This window comes from Capra hircus, chromosome 13 (genome assembly GCF_001704415.2).
Source record: "Capra hircus breed San Clemente chromosome 13, ASM170441v1, whole genome shotgun sequence".
NCBI classification, from domain to species: Eukaryota; Metazoa; Chordata; class Mammalia; order Artiodactyla; family Bovidae; genus Capra; species Capra hircus.
In genome coordinates this window covers 44,472,858-44,492,653 of record NC_030820.1, presented here as the reverse complement: position 1 = coordinate 44,492,653, position 19,796 = coordinate 44,472,858, and positions in this window count along the sequence as shown.

The following is a 19,796-nucleotide window of genomic DNA, read 5'->3' as shown; positions in this document are numbered from 1 at the left end:
AAAAAAAACTACAAAAAAAAAATGTCCCAGCAAACTTCAGGACAGCTCCCTACCTGCATTTGTGCCTGGAGAGACTAGACAGGTGGCCTTCTGGAACCTCAGGGACTGGCCCCAAGAGGGCGGAGAATGAGTGGGTGGGCCAGGTAGGTGGCTGCAGGCTGGTGGGAACACTGGGGGCTGGGGTTGGGGGCACTTGGAAGAAGGCAGGACCCAAGTCTGGCCTCAGTTTCTCAAAGCTTTGGCTTCCTCCCTTGTCTCAACTTCCTCTTTCCTCCCAACCCCATCCCCTGCCCACCCACTACTTAAAAGGGACTCAAATCCCATGGCCCCTTTTTCCAGGCTCTAAAGAAATAATGCAAAGTAGACAGGTGCAGCTGATCTGAACACATGACACTTTTCCAGCATCCTAAAAGATAGTCAGCAAAGTCTACAGAAACCTCTCTGTAGCACCGAGGATTCTGCAGTTAACCACAGCACCTCTTTGTTCAGAGGGGATACCCGTGGGTTCAGGACAAGCAAGGGTGATGGTGAGACACTGCAACATGAACACTTTCTGTGCAAATACCTTTCCTCTGATGAGAATCTGGCTGATGAATGTCACTGAGTCACCACAACTTCTCTGTGATCTTGGGGGACACAGCTGGGCATGGTTAACCTTGTAGTGATTGTGCAGGAAACTGAGGCACTGAAATTTCTAGTATTTTGATCTCTGAAGAATAAATGCTACATTAACCCAGTAATTGCCACTTAGTAGAATGTTCCCACAGGATAAACCCCACTGATAGCCGACCTACACATACACACTCAGTTCAGTTAGTCGCTCAGTCGGGTCCAACTCTTTGCGACCCCATGAATCGCAACACATCAGGCCTCCCTGTCCATCACCAACTCCTGGAGTTCACCCAAACTCATGTGCATCGAGTAGGTGATGCCATCCAGCCATCTCATCCTCTGTCGTCCCCTTCTCCTCCTGCCCCCAATCCCTCCCAGCATCAGGGTTCTTTTCCAATGAGTCAACTCTTCACATGAGGTGGCCAAAGTATTGGAGTTTCAGCCTCAGCATCAGTCCTTCTAATGAACACCCAGGACTGGTCTCCTTTAGGATGGACTGGTTGGATCTCCTTGCAGTCCAAGGGACTCAAGAGTCTTCTCCAACACCACAGTTCAAAAGCATCAATTCTTTGGTGCTCAGCTTTCTTCACAGTCCAACTCTCACATCCATACATGGATGGAAAAACCATAGCCTTGACTAGATGGGCCTTTGTTGGCAAAGTAATATCTCTGCTTTTGAATATGCTATCTAGGTTGGCCATAATTTTCCTTCCAAGGAGTAAGTGTCTTTTAATTTCATCAGTCACCATCTGCAGTGATTTTGGAAGCCCCCAAAATTAAGTCTGACACTGTTTCCACTGTTTCCCCATCTATTTGCCATGAAATGATGGGACCGGATGCCATGATCTTAGATTTTTGAATGTTGAGCATTAAGCAACTTTTTCACTCTCCTCTTTCACTTTCATCAAGAGGCTCTTTAGTTCCTCTTCACTTTCTGCCATAAGGGTGGTGTCATCTGCGTATCTGAGGTTATTAATATTTCTCCCAGCAATCTTGATTCCAGCTTGTGTTTCTTCCAGCCCAGCATTTCTCATGATGTACTCTGCATAGAAGTTAAATAAGCAGGGTGATAATATACAGCCTTGACATACTCCTTTTCCTATTTGGAGCCAGTCTGTTGTTCCATGTCCAGTTCCAACTGTTGCTTCCTGACCTGCATATGAGTTTCTTAAGAGGCAGGTCAGGTGGTCTGGTATTCCCATCTCTTTCAGAACTTTCCACTAAGAATTTATAAATCATTACTTTGAGATGCAAAGTATGTCATCTCAACTTACATTAACACAAATCACTGCCATGTAGAAAAGAAAGATCAAAAATTGTCTATGCAATATCCTTTGTTACAATGAAACATTGTGTTAGATTAGCAAGTGAGTATTCTCTGGAAAGTGTGACTGGGACTTAGAAAGACAATCAAGTTAACACTGGAGTGTCAGGTGTAGAAGTGCATCTCCCCGTAAAGATATGCTGATGTCCTAAAGAAACCTCAGATTGTGACCTTATTCAGAAAAACTGTCTGTGCAGAGGTAACCAAGTTAAAATGATAATCCAGTATGACTGGTGTCTTTATCATGGGGAGACGGTTGGCCACACTGAGACAGACACAGAATATCACATGAAACTGAAGGCAAAGATAGGGGTGATGGATGAAGATGAAGGCAAAGATGCAGGTGATGATGATGAAGATGAAGACTGAAATTGGGGTGATGATGAAGAAGATGAAGGCAGTGATGCTTCTACAAGCCAAGGTGCCCAAGGATTTTGAGAACACCAGAAGGCAGGGGAAGAGCTAATAGAACAGATTGGCCCTCACAACCTCAGGATGAACCAATCTGCTGATACTGTGAGCCCTGAGTTCTGGCCTCTAGGACTACGAAACAATAAGTTTTTATTGTGCTAACTCACCCAGTTTGTGGTACTTTGTGACGAAGTCCTAGCAAGTGAATACCAAGATGTCAAGGTTATTTTACCTCCAGAAGAAAAACAGGCAGTGGTTTAACTGACTATGTTGTTTTCCAGGATTGCATGTCATTAACAAAATGCTGCTGCTGCTGCTGCTAAGTCGCATCAGTTGTGTTCGACTCTGTGCGACCCCGTAGACGGCAGCCCACCAGGCTCCCCCATCCCTGGGATTCTCCAGGCAAGAACACTGGAGTGGGTTACCATTTCCTTCTCCAATGCAGGAAAGTGAAAAGTGAAAGTGAAGTCGCTCAGTCGTGTCCGACCCTCAGCGACCTCATGGACTGCAGCCTTCCAGGCGCCTCCATCCATGGGATTTTCCAGGCAAGAGTACTGGAGTGGGATGCCATTGCCTTCTCCGTGACAAAATGCATGCTTTTGCAAATCCTTTATTTCTGAATCCATCATAAACAGCAGTCAAGTGAGACTGCAGGAAATGCAAAGTGCCTCTGAAGTTGGCATGACTGAAAGGGATAAAATGTCAACAGAACCCAGTGCTGATAACACGCAACCAGGGAAAGAGCCTCAGAGTTAAACCTGGACTACAATCCTAGCACTCTTTTTTTGTAAAAGTGGGTCCATCTGTAAAGAGAAAGAGGCCCTGATTTCCTCCCACTTGACTTTCAACCCTAAGGTTCCATAGTTTTATCATTGTGGGTCTTAATGTTGACATTGGTCACACACTGACTTCAGCCGTGCTTTATTTTGTCTGTTTAAAATGACCCATTCAGAAATTCGGGTTAATTTGGCAGATTTTATTTCATTTCTGCTTCCAGGTACAATCCCTGACATTCATCCTGATGCATATCACCTCGTCATTGAGCTTGGTTTAACTCTGCATGTCTTAAGTAGTTGTTTTAGAAAACCCAAGATGTTGTTGAGATTCCTCTTGGCTAATGTCTTTAAGAACAATAATACTTATAAAAACTTTACAAATATAGATATAACTATGAAAAAGGACCAGGATTAATGATTTAGAAAAGGTATGTTAAAATAACAATGGGACATTATCAAATGTAACAGTTTGATAAAACTCAAGGCTAATGAGGTCTGTGAATTTAAAGGATTTAAGTATTTTTATGCTCTAGGGGCTATGTGGTACTATATATATTTTTAACCTTTTGGAAAGCACTTTGGCATCATTTATAAAAATGTTAAATGCACATTACTTTGCCCACAAAGATCTATATAGTCAAAGCTATGGTTTTTCCAGTAGTCATCTATGGATGTGAGAATTGGACCATAAAGAAGGCTGAGCGCCAAAGAATTGCTTTGAACTGTCATGATGGAGGAGACTCTTGAGAGTCCCTTTGACAGCAAGGAGATCAAACCAGTCAATCCTAAAGAAAATCAACCCTGGATATTCATTGGAAGGACTAAAGCTGAATCTCCAATACTCTGGCCACCTGATGCAACGAGCTGACTCACTGGAAAAAGACCCTGATGCTAGGAAAGATTGAGGGCAGGAGAAAGGGGCAACAGAGGGCGGAAGACAACTCTTTTACCAGAAATTTCACTTTGTGAAAATTAACCTATAGCTATATTCTCTCAAGGGCACAATGACATATGAAGACAGATATTCCCTGCAGCCCTTTTAGACTACAACAAATACTAAACAACATACAAGTCTACCAAGAGGAGTTTTCTTAAATGAACTATAACACGTTTATATAATTAGTCATTAGTTGTTGTTGTTCAGTTGCTAAGTTGTGTCTGACTGTTTGTGACCCCGTAGGCTGCAGCTCGCTAGGCTCCTCTGTCCTTCACTGTCTCCCTCAGTTTGCTCAAATTCATGTCCACTGAGTCAGTGATGCTATCTATCTATCTCATTCTCTACTGCCCTCTTCTCCTTTTGATAGTTAAAAATAGTGATATACATCATCTTTCACATATCTATATAAATATCTACATCTGTCTGTCTGTCTATCTACCTACCTACCTACCTATCACAGATTAATAAGAAAAAAAATTCATGGGACCCTCTGGTGGTCCAGATAGGACCCTGGGCTCCATAGGAAGGAGCACAGGTTTGATCCCTGGTCGAGGAACTGGTACAGCATGGCCCCCCTCTCCCCCCAAAAAAGGAATATTGAAGCTCTCACTTGAGTAGGAAAAATATATTTGCATTAGAGTGGAATGAGTCAAAAAGGAGATTTTAGTTGCGAATCAAATATAACATTTTAATGAAAGGCATTTGATAAAGACCTAGGTAAAGGGCAAGATGTTCTATTTCCATAGATAGGAACTCAGTGGGATAAGAACGTCATTTCTCTGCAAAAATGCAATGGGAATCTGGTAAAGATCCCAACATGTGAGGAGCACACAGCGATCCGAAGACACAGGTGAGGAGAAAAGACAAGAGGAGGCAAAGCAATTCTGAAGGACAGTTTGGGAAACTTACTTTAGCAGGAATTTTTAAAAAACTTTTTTATTAAGGACTTTTAGACTTAAGTCAACAAAGCTATAGCAAATAAGACTGTGTGCATTAAGCACATAGGGAGAGAAAGCAAACAGGCTGAAGGAATCTATAAAAAGCCAGGAATAGACACCTAGAAGTAGGTCACTGGAGAAAAAATTCAAAAAATCTCGTAATTTATATGGGGGGAAAAAACTGAATTGCTATTTCAACTCAGCACCTACCCCAATGCCATAGTGATATTATACTTTTTCTAAGGGTTTAAAAGTTTTACTTTTCTCACTTATGCTTGTCTCTGCTTCCTGTAATAGAAAAATCCTGAAGATTAAAATGCCCTCAGAATAAGTCACTCACAGGGTGCAATTTTCAGAAGAAGTCAAGGCAGAGAAAGGACCTCCTCTACACATCACCCCCAGCGTTCACTCACTAATGCCTGAACTACTCCAGCGGGAGACAGAATTACACTTCCAAGTCAGGAAAAGGCTTAAAATGCAAATACTCATCTTCTCAAAATTTTTCTGTGAAAGTGAATGACTTGGAGAAACCAGCCCCACCGACAGCCTGATCTTGAACTCCCAGCCTCCAGGACTGGGAGACAACAAATGTCTGTTGTTTAAGGCCTCAGGTGAGATGTGTGTCCCCTTTTGGCCCTAACAAACCAGCACAGAAGGCCACTGCTCAAGAGGGAAGAAACAGACTGACCTCAGAAACCCAGTGTATTGTGTCCAGAACAGACCCAGAACATATGGAATTTCATGTGCAATAAAAAGCATTTTAAATCATTGAGGAAAAGATTATTTAAGAAATGATGTTGAGATTAAATTAGCTTAATACTGATGCATTCTTTATACCAGAAGAGAGTCCAGATGGATCAATGAGTATAATGTAAAATGCCCTCGTAAAAACATAAAAGATAAGCAAATGCAAAACATAACTTAGGAAATATTTATAAGTATGGTATAAAACAGGAACAAGCTAATGGGAACAAGATTTAGGGGGTCTTGGAGAAGGAAATGGCAACCCACTCTAGTATTCTTGCCTGGAGAATCCCATGGACGGAAGAGCTTGGTGGGCTACAGTCCATGGGTCGCAAAGAGTCGGACACGACTGAGCGACTTCACTTCACTTCACTTCACTTCACTTCAGTGTGCTAATGGGCATCCCAGGTCACTCAGTGTATAAAGAACTCGCCTGCAATGTAGGAAATACTGGAGATATGGGTTCGATTCCTGGGTTGGGAGGATTCCCTGGAGGAGGGCATGGCAACCCACTCCAGTATTCTTGCCTTGAGAATCCCATGGACAGAAGAGCCTGGCAGGCTACAGTCCATAGGTCGCAAAGAGTCAGACACAGCTCAAGCGGCTGAGCACACCACATAGTACAAAACCCCAGAATCCATAAAGGGAAAACCTGGCACATTTGTCAGTATAAAATTTTAAAGTATATGTGTAAACAAAAGTATCAATATAAAGTCAAAAGACCAACAAACCATAAAAATTCTTTTGCAAATATCATGACAGAAAGAGCCCTTCGTATACAGATAAGTCTTATAGGAAAATCTTATAGGAAAATACCAATAATCAAAACCTTCGGGGGACTTCCTGGTGATCCCGTGGTTACGAATCTGCCTGGCAGATGCAGGGGACACAGTTTCAGTCTCCGGTCCAAGAAGATGCCACATGGCACGGGGGCAACTGGAACCTGTGCTCTGCAGCAGGAGAAGCCACCGCAATTGGAGGCCCGGGCGCCACATCTAGAGAGCAGCCCCCACTTGCCGCAGCTAGAGAAAGCCAACGCACAGCAATGAAGACCCAGTGCAGCCAAAATTAAATAACTAACAGTTCTTCAAGATTGGGGAAGTTGGCTCAAAAATAGAATTACAAATGACCAACAAAAAAGAAAGACCCTTAAACTGGCAACTAAGAAAATTGAAATTGAAGTGTGAAACCATTTTTAGCCAATGCAGTTGGCAAAGACGTCGTGTCTGAGAATGGTTGGGTGTCTCTGGGAACTCCTCCCACACAAATTGTGGGAGTATTAACCGCTGAGGACACTTTAGAGCAGCACTCAGCAGCTGATCAAATGATAAAATAATTCACATGCCTGAGAGTGGGCGTTTTACCTCGCATGGCTTACCATGTGCATATATTCACGAATGAATAAAGTAGAATTTCCATCGCGTTGCAGAGGATTATCCTTTACATGGAAAAAAACTGCTGTACTGAATAAAACTTTGTAGTTAGAAATGTCTGGGGCTTCCCTGGTGGTCCAGTGGGTTAAGAACCTGCCTGGCAATGCAGGGGACAGGGGTTAGATCCCCAGTCTGGGAAGATCCCACACGTCACAGGGCCACCAAGCACAGCTGCCACAGCTAGTGAGTCCAGTCTGGAGCCCATGAGCTGCAACTACTGAGGTCCACGTCCTGCCTCACAGGGAGTCTGCGAGGCAGCGATGTGGAGGAGTGATTCTGGTCCAGGAGAGACACGTTTTCTGGGGTCCCTCGGCCCCTAGCAATGACTGTCACCTACAGGAAAGATAAAATGATTTCCTCTCCAACAGAGGTGTCTTCCCAAAGCCTTCAGTTTGATTTTCAGTAACAGCCACTAGATGGTGCCTTTTCCTTAAATTTCACCATTTCCATGGCGAGGATTCTGCTTTTGCATAAATACGTCCTTTACACGGTTTATTTATTTTCATTGAAATTGCTTTCATGACAGTTATTCACACCTACGACCACTTCAGCCTGCTTGGCTGGCACTGTAAAAAGGATGAGTGAGACAAAGCCATGGTTGGTGTAAATAAATCAAAAGTAACAGGGAGTTTAGAACCGCTGAGATTTCTTTTCTTTTTTTAAGTTTTTTTATTGGTTTGTTCTTTGATCATTTCTCCAAGCAATTTTGTCAACACAGGGACTTCCCTGGTTGTCCAGTGGCTAAGAGTCCATGCACCCAGTGCAGGGGAACTAGATCCCACGTGCTGCAACTAGAATTCAAATGTCACAACTAAGACCCAGCACAACCTAAATAGAGCAACTTTAAAAAAAAAGAAAGGCCCAATTATCAAAAAAAAAACTCCTGTAAATATAAAAAAAGGACTTTTTTGGAGAAGGCAATGAATATAAAATCTATCATTCAAATGACTGTATTGTAACATATAACTTAAGACCTATTTCCCAACATTATTTATGTTTTTATTGCATCTCGGTTCTATGACAATTCTTGTTTCATAACATTAATTTCCTCCTCTTGTGTCCAACAGTGAGTCAGAAGCTGCTTATTCCCTAGATCCGTCCTCCTTTCTTGGTCCATCACTATGAAAGTATAAAGTGGATCTCCATCATTATTCTTTTGGGGAATCTATCCTAAGAAAAAATCAAAAATTACAAAACACTAAGACTCCTCAAGAAAAAATGGGGAGAGGATTCAAAGCAATAAGATAAAAAATGAAGGAGAAATTACAACTGACATCGCAGAAATACAAAGATCATAAGAAACTACTACAAGAGATTATTAATACTATGCCAATAAAATGAATAACTTGGAAGAAAAGGAAAAATTCTTGGAAAGGTACAACCTTTCAAGACTGAACCTGGAAGAAATAGAAAATATGAAGAAACCAATCACAAGAAAGGAAACTGAAAGAGTGATTAAAAATCTTCCAACAGAAGTCTCAGACCAGATGGCTTCACAGGTGAATTTTATCAAACATTTAGAGAAGAGCTAATGCCTATCTTTCCCACACTCTTCTGAAAAACCGCAGAGGAAGGAACACTCCTAACCTCATTCTACAAGGCTGCCATCCCCCTGATACCAAAAGGAGACAAAGACATCACCAAAAAGAAAATCACGGGCCAGTATCACTGACGAAAATAGACGCAAAATCCTCAACAAAGTACTATCGCACTTTTACAATAAACACACTGATAGCGGTGCTTTGTGGAGGAGAAGGGAGTCTGAGGTGGAAAAGGGAGCGGGAGGTGCACGAGGGCTGTCTGTCTCCACAGCGTCCAAGAACGTCCCTCCTGGTCCCAGTCCTGCACACACCCTCCAGCCCTCTCCATGTGAATGGTCCATCTCCTCACCCTGTGGGCCAGAGTGCTTGTGCCTCCACTGGAATTGGTTCCACCTTGTGCCTCCAGGAATTGGTTCAGGAGCGGAGCAAAGACTCAAGCAACCAACTCCTTTCCGAGGATGTTCTTGGGCCCCACCGCAGGGCATCTCCACTCTTCAGCTGGGAAAGCTGGCAGACAGTTCCTCCAGGAAGCCAAGAGGCGGAGCAGACGCTCGGCCTTCGTGCCCAAACTCTCTTCGCTCTTGGGTTTTGACCATTTCCCATTTTAAGCCATTTCCTTTTCCAGGCAGCCCAAAGTCCTGGGGCTACAAAGTCCAAAGCCACTGCTGATTTTCTGGCTGCGGGGGTGGAAACACCCCCTCCCATCCTTCACACACTGTGTGTTTCTGAGGTTCCTTGGCCAGTCCTGGGCGAGAGGACCTGGTGCCTTCCTGTTTGGCTGACAGCTTCTCGTCAGATGTCGTGGACACAGCTCCACATGCATCTCAGGAATGAGCAGCCCCGTCTCTCAGACCCAAGGGTGTGAGGACTCAGGTTCCTTCTGGCAGCGCCCCTTCCCAGAACCCTGACAGCTCAACATTCTGCGAGAAGCAGGGATTACAGAGGCTGAAATTCGTCCTCCACGTGTGGACGTGCGTCTCCTCGTGTCTTTACCTCACGAGCCCTTGGCTGTCAGCTGAGTGCCTCCTGAAAGCCACCCTCTGTGCCCGACTTCTTGGTGCCAGCCCAGGTCTCCAGAATGAGCTGACAAGGTGATCCGTGTTCTCGCCCGGTCTTCCCTGCGTCAGGGCCTGTATCTGCGGTGCCCTCACCCGGAACGGTCTTCTCCCAATGCCCACACTCCTCACCCATCTTTACGGGGCTCCCACGGCCGCTGGTGTGAAACAACCCCTCAGCCTGACCCTTCACCCGCTACCCGTATGTCCAGCGTTTCTCCACATACATGTTTGTAGAGATACGGTCAGACTCACTACTTCCGTGGGCTTTCAGCTCCTGAGACTTCAGAAACTTGAATGGCTCTGCAGCCTGACTCCTACGACCAGACTCAGCCCTCCGCAGCCTGCCTGCCTGCCTGCCCCCACCGCGGCCACCGCTCGCCTACATCAGGTGGCCTCTTAGCATACCCTCATCCAGAGACTCAGACTTCAAATTGCAATCATTTTGAGGAGAAACTATTTCAACAGGGAATCGCCAAGGGACTGAGGACTTTGGCAACAAGTTGACCACACCTGCAGACAGAAGCAGCTCCCACGCTCCCTCCCCTGTAGGCAGCTCCTCAGTCCGGAGCAGGAGGCTGGCAAGGCAGCTCCGTGGGTCAGAGGGCGTTAATTCGTTGCTCGGTTCACCTCTCCATTTGTCATGGGTAATTCATGTGAAGCACTTACATTAATCTGAGATTGGATTTTGTCTTGACTATTTTGGTGAATTGTGAACAGTTTCACAGTACCATACTTGGGAAACCATTCCTGGGAGACTGGTTTGGAGAAAGATTATAACAAGGATTGAATACTAGGTGATTAAAATTCACGAATTCACCTTTTGGTACTTAAGAGTCCCAATTAATGAAAATACCATAGCGAGTTCTGTCTCCCAGAACTCTTATTACACTTATAAGTGTAGTAAGACTCTTATTACAGTAGAAAGTGGAGTCTGACAACACTTCTGTTTTTGTTAGCCCAGGATGACTGTTATCTCGTTTTTCCCTCAATCATGTCTCTTTTTAAAAAACACACACCGGTCCCATTAACCCACGATGGAGCCTTCTACTTGAATCCATATATTCCCACACTTGCCTGTACCCTCATTTCGAAGCTGAATTTTACCCCACAAGCAGGCAAAATATCCTAGCTCAGTCTCGGACAGTTTTAACAAACATCTCCCCAAATCACAATAAAGTGTCTCTTGAAGTGATTTTATGAAAGCTTCCCACTTCTTCCACCTGTTCTCTCAAGCTGTTTTCCCTCCAGTCACTGACTTTTCCTGAATCAATCTACATTTCCTTCAAGAAGGCATGAAATATACAGGAAGGAGGTGACACTGAGTCCCTTCGATGTGATTGCTTTGAGAGGCGAACATAAAGCTATTAATAAATATTTATGAAACATGGGCCATTTGCCTGGGCCTACACAAAGGTACAGAGAAGGCAATGGCACCCCCCTCCAGTACTCTTGCCTGGAAAATCCCATGAATGGAAGAGCCTGGAAGGCTGCAGTCCATGGGGTCACGACTGAGCGACTTCACTTTCACTTTTCACTTTCCTGCATTGGAAAAGGAAATGGCAACCCACTCCAGTGTTCTTGCCTGGAGAATCCCAGGGACAGGGGAGCCTGGTGGGCTGCCGTCTATGGGGTCGCACAGAGTCGGACACAACTGAAGTGACTTAGCAGCAGCAGCACACAAAAGTATGACAGGATCTTCATGTAGAGGAAGTTCACAAGAGGACGGTCAAGTTTACACAACCAAGTGCCAAACATGTTCCTATGTTTCATATAGGAAATATGCGGTTGTTGTGGACATAAAAATTTATAAAACTGTTAGAAGCCTAGTTGATTCTTGCTTTGGAAAATTAAAACCTGTGAACATGACACAGTTTTCTCTTCTGAGAAACAGGGCGAGAATCATGATCCTTAAGTCAAGGGTTGTGAAGGTCAGCGAGTGGATTCAGGCGGAGTCCCTGCACAGAGCAGGTGTGACTGGACACGTCTGCTCCTCCTACTGCTGTCCCCATCTCCGCAGCTGGCTCAGAGACCAACACGTCCCTGAGGATCCGAGAGTGGTCCGTGCGTTCCTGTCTATCATCAGTACTTCCTGAGACTCTCCCCCAAGCACCCCGCCTGGACACCCCCATCGCAAGGGTGCTCCTCTGCTGCTCCTGGCAGTCATCCCTGTGAAATAATAATTCCAGTGGAACCAAGACCAGGCTCTGCTCACCTGGCCTCTGGCCATGAATCCAGAAATGGGCCAACCCACCAAAAATCCGTTCATGGCTGACCCATTCCCAGAATGTCCACTTTGCCAGACGTCCATTTGCTGAGTGTGGTTCCCATTCCAGCCTCTGTCACATTTCCACCCTTCAGTGAACTGTGTGTGAGTGACTCCAACCTCAGCGTGGCTTGTGTCAACTTCTTTGACTTTCTGGAGTTTCCCAAGACCCAGGCCAGCAAGCGCAGGGAAACTTCTGTGCAGTGACCACAGCTACACCGTGTCTGTGGTGATGGAGTCCCCACCCACAGGGCCTGTGGCCTGTTATCCATTGAGAGCAGGTCCGAATCCCAGAGGCCTAGGGTGCAGGCATCTCCTGATCCCAGAGGCTGGGGGTGCAGGCATCCCCTGATCCCAGAAGCCTGGGGTGCAGGCATCCCCTGATCCCAGAGGCCCGGGGTGCAGGCGTCCTCTGGTGTTTCTCCTGGAAGGCCCCGCCCCCTCTCCAGGTTGTAGAGGAGCAGAAGAGCTGAGAACAAAGGGCTTCCAGGGCTTCCATTTGGAGCCTCCCTAGAGCCAGACATCTTAGAATGTGAAGTCAAGTGGGCCTTAGAAAGCATCACTACGAACAAAGCTAGTGGAGGTGATGGAGTTCCAGTTGAGCTGTTTCAAATCCTGAAACATGATGCTGTGAAAGTGTTGCACTCAATATGCAAGCAAATTTGGAAAACTCAGCAGGGGCCACAGGACTGGAAAAGGTCAGTTTTCATTCCAATCCCAAAGAAAGGCAATGCCAAAGAATGCTCAAACTACCACACAATTGCACTCATCTCACATGCTAGTAAAGTAATGCTCAAAATTCTCCAAGCCAGGCTTCAGCAATACATGAACTGTGAACTCCCTGATGTTCAAGCTGGTTTTAGAAAAGGCAGAGGAACCAGAGATCAAATTGCCAACATCCGCTGGATCATGGAAAAAGCAAGAGAGTTCCAGAAAAACATCTATTTCTGCTTTATTGACTATGCCAAAGCCTTTGACTGTGCAGATCACAATAAACTGTGGAAAATTCTGAAAGAGATGGGAATACCAGACCACCTAACCTGCCTCTGGAGAAATCTGTATGCTGGTCAAGAAGCAACAGTTAGAACTGGACATGGAACAACAGACTAGTTCCAAATAGGAAAAGGAGTACGTCAAGGCTGTATATTGTCACCCTGCTTATTTAACTTCTATGCAGAGTACATCATGAGAAACGCTGGACTGGAAGAGACACAAGCTGGAATCAAGATTGCCGGGAGAAATATCAATAACCTCAGATATGCAGATGACACCACCCTTATGGCAGAAAGTGAAGAGGAACTAAAAAGCCTCTTGATGAAAGTGAAAGAGGAAAGCGAAAAAGTTGGCTTAAAGCTCAACATTCAGAAAACAAAGATCATGGAATCTTGTCCCATCACTTCATGGGAAATAGATGGGGAAACAGTGGAAACAGTGTCAGACTTTATTTTTTGGGGGGCTCCAAAATCATTGCAGATGGTGATTGCAGCCATGAAATTAAAAGATGCTTACTCCTTGGAAGGAAAGTTATGACCAACCTAGACAGCATATTCAAAAGCAGAGACATTACTTTGCCGACTAAGGTCTGTCTAGTCAAGGCTATGGTTTTTCCTGTGGTCATGTATGGATGTGAGAGTTGGACTGTGAAGAAAGCTGAGCGCCAAAGAATTGATGCTTTTGAGCTGTGGTGTTGGAGAAGGCTCTTGAGAGTCCCTTGGACTGCAAGGAGATCCAACCAGTCCATTCTGAAGGAGATTAGCCCCGGGATTTCTTTGGAAGGAATGATGCTAAAGCTGAAACTCCAGTTCTTTGGCCACCTCATGCGAAGAGTTGACTCACTGGAAAAGACTCTGATGTTGGGAGGGACTGGGGGCAGGAGGAGAAGGGGACGACCGAGGATGAGATGGCTGGATGGCATCACGGACTCAATGAACGTGAGTCTGGGTGAACTCCGGGAGATGGTGATGGACAGGGAGGCCTGGTGTGCTGCAATTCATGGGGTCGCAAAGAGTCGGACAAAGACTGAACGACTGAACTGAAATGAACTGAACCTTGAAGGCTGACTTTTGGGTTCATTTCATCTGATTTCATCACAAAAGAAAAGCGCCTGGCAGAGGGAGGACCGGAGATGGAGGGCTCAGTGGTTCCCGTGAACCGTCTTCATCCGAGGGTTGCAGGGCCCCCCACCCCCGAGCCCAGCAGCTCTGACTGGGCCCCGGGCCACCCTCTCCACCTGGCAGTGAGGGACCCTGCATGGCCACAGAGGCCAAGGTGACCGGCAGGATGCGTGAGAGGCGCTTGAGGGGGCCTCAGCTGCTCCAAGACCAGTTCCCCCGACACCCAGCAGTCAGCACGGCGTGAGATGGCTCAGCCCGCGAAGAAGCAGCAGAAAGGCTGTGCAGGGGGTGGAGGGCAGGGGACAGAGCCAGAGCCCCAGCTCCTCTGGGGAGCCCAGATACACTCCTGCCCGCTGGGTTTAGTTTTGTCAGAAACCAGAGTGACCCTCCCAGAGGCAGGCAGGTGACACAGGACAGAACAGGTAGTCACCTGTGTGTCATGAAGGCAAAGTGAGGCAGAGAGAGGAAGGTCGGCCTGGGGTCCGCCCCTGCACTGCAGGCAAGAACGGAGCCCCCTTCCCCACCTTGGCCCCCTCCCCGCGAACATGAGGCCCCCACAGCACACCTCTGCTCTGAGCTGAGCTCCAGAAGCAGCCCTCCAAGTGCAGGGACGCTCTGTCCAGCCCGGGGCCTCCCGCCGCTCCAGCCCAGGACACCTCCTGGAACACGTGGGTCCCCCACTGGGTCAGGCTCTGATTCCCCAGGAACCTAGAGTCGGGCATGAAGAAATGCTGTCACCTTGTGGCTATTTCCTATAACAACTTTAAAACTGGCTGTTAATAGTCACAAGGCCCGAGGGGCTGTAAATGACCCCTGCCTGCAAGCACTGTCCTGGGGTAGATAACTGAAAGAGAAAGGGCAGACTTTCAAGAAGCCAGTTTCAAGAGGTAAGTTTTACTCACAGTGTTTTAAACAAAAGCTCACATGAAAAGATGCTTGACATTGCTTCTTAGCAGAGAAATGCAAATCAAAAGTACAATGAAATATCACCTTGCATTGGTCAGAATGACCCGCATAAAAAGGCTACAAGCAATAAATTCTGCATATGGTGGGAACATACATTGCTAACAGCCACTCTGAAGAACAGCACAGAGGCTCCTTAAGAAAGTGAAATCAGGGCTTCCCAGGTGGCTCAGTGGTAAAGAATCCCGCCAACGCAGGAGACATGGGTTCAATCCCAGGTCTGGGAGGATCTCACCAGCTGTAGAGCAGCTAAGCCTGAGCACCCCAAATAGGGTGTACCCCCACTCCCCGCAACAAGAGACACTAGAAGGTAGCCCCACACCCACAACTAGAGCAAGCTGGTGCAGCAATGAAGACCCAGCATGGCCGCAAATGAGTAAATAAGATTATTTTTAAAAGAAAGTAGAATGAGAGCTCCCAAAGGTCCCCTGGTCGGCACCTGTCCCTGTGCCTCACTGAGGCCTCTCAGGATCAAGCAGCTGCCTGGGGCCCTGGGCCATGTGACCATGGACTGACGGACGCCTGCAGACCCTACAGACCTGCCCTGCCCTGTGTGGGGGCGTGCTGGGGTTAGGAGGGGAACACAGGGGACACACTAACCCACAACCGCAGAGCTTTCCTCCCTTGCATGACAACCTCAACACAACTCTACTTAACAACGGACAACTCGACAGCAGCCCTAAGTTCTGGAATGTGCCCGAACCCCGCAGCCGCTCTTGGGGAGCACCCAGGTGGGGGCCCAGATGCCAGGGCCTACAGTTTCCTGAGGCCCCAAGCCCGCCTTCCATGTGAGCAGGACTGACCCAGTGAGGGCAGTTTGGAGGCCCAGGGTCCCCGGTGCTCTGCTCTGTTCCTGGTGAGGCCGTCCACCCAGGAAGGGGCCCGCGTTCAGCAGGGACCTTGCCTGTGGCTCCTGCTGCTTCCCGTCTTCTCCCCGCTATGCCCCCCGCCCCCGTGGAGGTTCTCTCATCCTCACCACCTGCAGTGTCCGGCACCTCAGGACCCCTCAACACAAATTTGATAGAGAATGAAACAGACGCGTCCAAGAATTTAGGTCCTGAGATCCAGAGTGGGGAGCACCTGGCCCAGGGCTGGGGCCTGGAGTCTAGTGTGGACCCAGCCCTGGGAAAACCACGAGGGGACAGTCCTTGACGTCCCTGAGGATGGAGGATCCAGACCTGTGAACACGCCACAAGGAGCCCTCACTTTCCCAGCGGCAGGCAGCTCCTTCCCGGCCTCAAGGGGAACCTTCCAAAGGGCAGGGGTGGGAGGAGCAAGCCAGGAAAGACTGACTCAGAGGTCGGGGTGGGATCTACAGGCAAATCTGGTCCCACTTCGCAGTGGTCTTCCGGGCAGGTGACCATGTGGAGCCTCGCGACCACATGAAGAGCATCTGGACCATCTGCTGTGAACATCAGGCCGGCAGGTGACAGCTCAGAGTGGGCTGCGTGGGTGGCGACCTTAGGGCAGAGCTGGTGCCGGGGGCAGTGGAACTTGGCGAGGGGGTGGGTAGAGAGGTGGGGACGGGAGGACACAGGTCAGGGACCTGTAGCACCATGAATTGCTCAAATATGTGGATAAGTAAGGGCCCCAAACCCTTGGGATGGGGGTAGCGGCAAGGGTTCTTTCAGACTTCAGCCTGGCCAGGGCACAGGGCACAGCAAAGGGTGGAAGAGTAATAACTGCCTGTGGGCTGCTCCCACATCTAAACAATGAACATGGGGTAGACACACTTCTGAACATAATAAATCATTCACCTTTCCTTCAGAGATTCCATTACTCGTTCACTCAATGAACATATATGGGGTATGGAAATTCGTGTGTCAGGCCATGCCCGAAGCTCTGAAAATAGACATAAACAGGTTAGTCCCAGGTGGGGCAGCTGGTGCTCCAGCATCAGGGGTGAGGAGCCGTGAGCCTGACCACTGCTCTGTGGGGGCGTGGGCACAGTGCACTGGGAGCTGGGAGGCTTGGGGTTAACCTGGAAAGAGCGCCCCGCTCCAGTCTCATGCAAACAGCACCAGTGAGGACTTCCCTGGGGTCCAGGGGTTAAGACTTCGCACTTCCACTGCAGGGCGTGCAGGTTCCACCCCGGTCAGGGAACTAAGATCCCACATGGCACTCACCACCACCAAAAAAAAAAAAAAAAAAAAAAAAAAAAGCACCCATGAGAGTGACCTTCCTCCTTGTGCTGGTCACTGTAACTCAGTGAGGCATCAACAGGCTGCTTCGTCACAGACAGCCTGGTCCCTGTTCCTTACTGTCCTGTAGAAAGGACCCCAGGTGTCCTTCCATTCAGAGCACTCGTGTCTGGGACTCACCTGTCTCAGGTATCTCTGCCCTTCTCACCAGCCATCACACCCGCTCTCAGGTGAGAATAAAGCATCTTTTATGTAAGCCCAGGGGGGCCTGCACAATTATTTGAAGATGTTTGCCATGACGTCTGAAACGCACTCATCATTCTCTGATCTTCAAAGGACTCCAGGCAAACAGCCCGAGCGTCTCCTAACCCTGCAGGTAACTGTGTCACCTGATGGGACACAGAGGACACAAGGGCCCCAATGATACACATTCAGTTTCACTTTAGCCAAGCTCAATTCTGTTTCCCAAAGACTCTCTTTACCTATTTCTTGAAAAGTACCCCCTCCCCTGTTTTAATTCCTGTCGCCTGGGTACACTCCGTTTCCTGAAATGGCCACTAAGAAGTCTGTGAAATGAAAAGAAATCTCCCAGATTTCTTCCTCTTTGAAAAATGTTCATTGTTCTGTGTTCTGAGTTAGGCACAATAGTGAGAATGTTTCTTTGGGGCAATAACAATGGAATATCCGGAAACCTTTGACCACAGTATGGATGAAAAGAGGAGGCGCCCACAGGGGTAATGCAAGAATCAGGCATTATTAAGATGGCAGTCATTGAAGAAGACAAGCTCAACACAAAGCGTGCCCTCCTCCAAGGTCAGGCTGGGTCAGAGGACTTGACCTCCAGGAGTGAGGCAGATTATCTGTCCAATTTTCTCTCTGCTGACGAATGCTTTCTCCCATCCTCCCAGTCCACAGAAGAACCAAACTAGCAAAGTATCAAATACTGTCCCAGAGAGAAGCTGAGATACACGCATTTTATTGAGTTTTCTTAAAAACAAATACATCACTGACTGAAGCTACAGTCTTGAAACACCTTTGTTGGAAACATAGAAAGTCCTGATCTCTGTCAGGGTCCAGGCAAGTAAGAATCATGCTAGGATGTAACTGACAGCTTCCTTCTTAGGGCAGAAGAACTCTTGCAGTCAGTGATCCAATTTTCCCCTTGGGATCTTTCTGTCTCCCAAACTGAAATGTCTTAAGGACATAAGTGAAGTGAAGAGAAAGTCACTCGGTTGTGTCTGACTCTGCGTCCCTGCGGACTATATGGTCCATGGACTTCTCCAGGCTAGAACGCTGGAGTGGGTAGCCTTTCCCTTCTCCAGGGGATCTTCCCAACCCAGGGGTTGAACCCAGGTCTCTCACATTGCAGGCAAATTCTTTACCAGCTGAGCCGCAAGGGAAGCCCATAAACAGGGCTTAAGGACACAAACAGAAGACCTGAAATTCAGTAGTGGTAAAGGTGTGGCGCAGCCAATACCGAACCCACAGGCCACTTTCAGTGTCCCTGTGTGATCAGAAGGGCAGCGGCTGGTCACCTGCTGGGCACTGCCCGGGGATGCCAGCCTGATCTGACACACAGTGAATGCTCCGTCGTAATATAATAAATAACACCTGCTCCAGCACCCACGGTCAGCATTTCATTACTTCTCTACACAAACTGTACACTGCTTGTGGCTGTGATTCATGGTGGTGAGGTGGTTCTAATCCCTCCCAGGTAAATTGCTAGTAAGGGTACATGAGCGGGCAGAGCCAGCTATCAGTTTAAGAGAGTCTGCTGTTAGTCCACCAACATCTTCTTAACCAAAGTTTTCCTAATGTTTTCTTGGGGTTTTGAGTGTATTTGTTCACCTTGTTTCAAGCTGGAAATCTCAAGAATTATTTATGGACTTTGACCTCCTAAAATCAACTGTATATTTTTTTTTGCACATGACTACATCCAGACTTTTTGTAAGAAGAGGGTCAAGCAGCTTTGATCATATTCTCTGTCATGAAAAAAAAAAAAAAAAAAAAAAAACACCAGGGCTCTAAGGACTCACTAGGGTGTAGACAATATACAGGAAATTTAAGTGTGAATTCCACACAATAAAAGGAAAACTAAGTTTCCAACAAAGTAGGCTACAGGGCATCCCAGCCAGACGCCAGCAAGGGCAGGATGGCAGCAGCTGAGAGGCGTGTTAGTGCTGGCCTCTGCCACCCTGGAGGGCATGAAGGGGTCCTGTTGGCACGATCCCACTGTCCTGGGAACCCCGCTGCCTGGCTAGAGAGGGCAGTGCTAGGACCCAGGGGACTTCCGCAGTTGAGGGAGAGCATTTTCTCCTGAAAGTGAGAACATCTAAGGGTCAGTTGCTCTGTTGTGTCCTCTTTTGCGACCAATGGACTGTAGCCCACCAGGCTGCTTGTCCATGGGAGTCTCCAGGCAAGAAAACTGGAGTGGTAGCCATCCCCTTCTCCAGGGGATCTTCCAGACCTAGGTATTGAACCTGGGTCTCCTGCATTGCAGGTGGATTGTTTACTGTCTAAGCCACCAGGGAAGCCCATGGC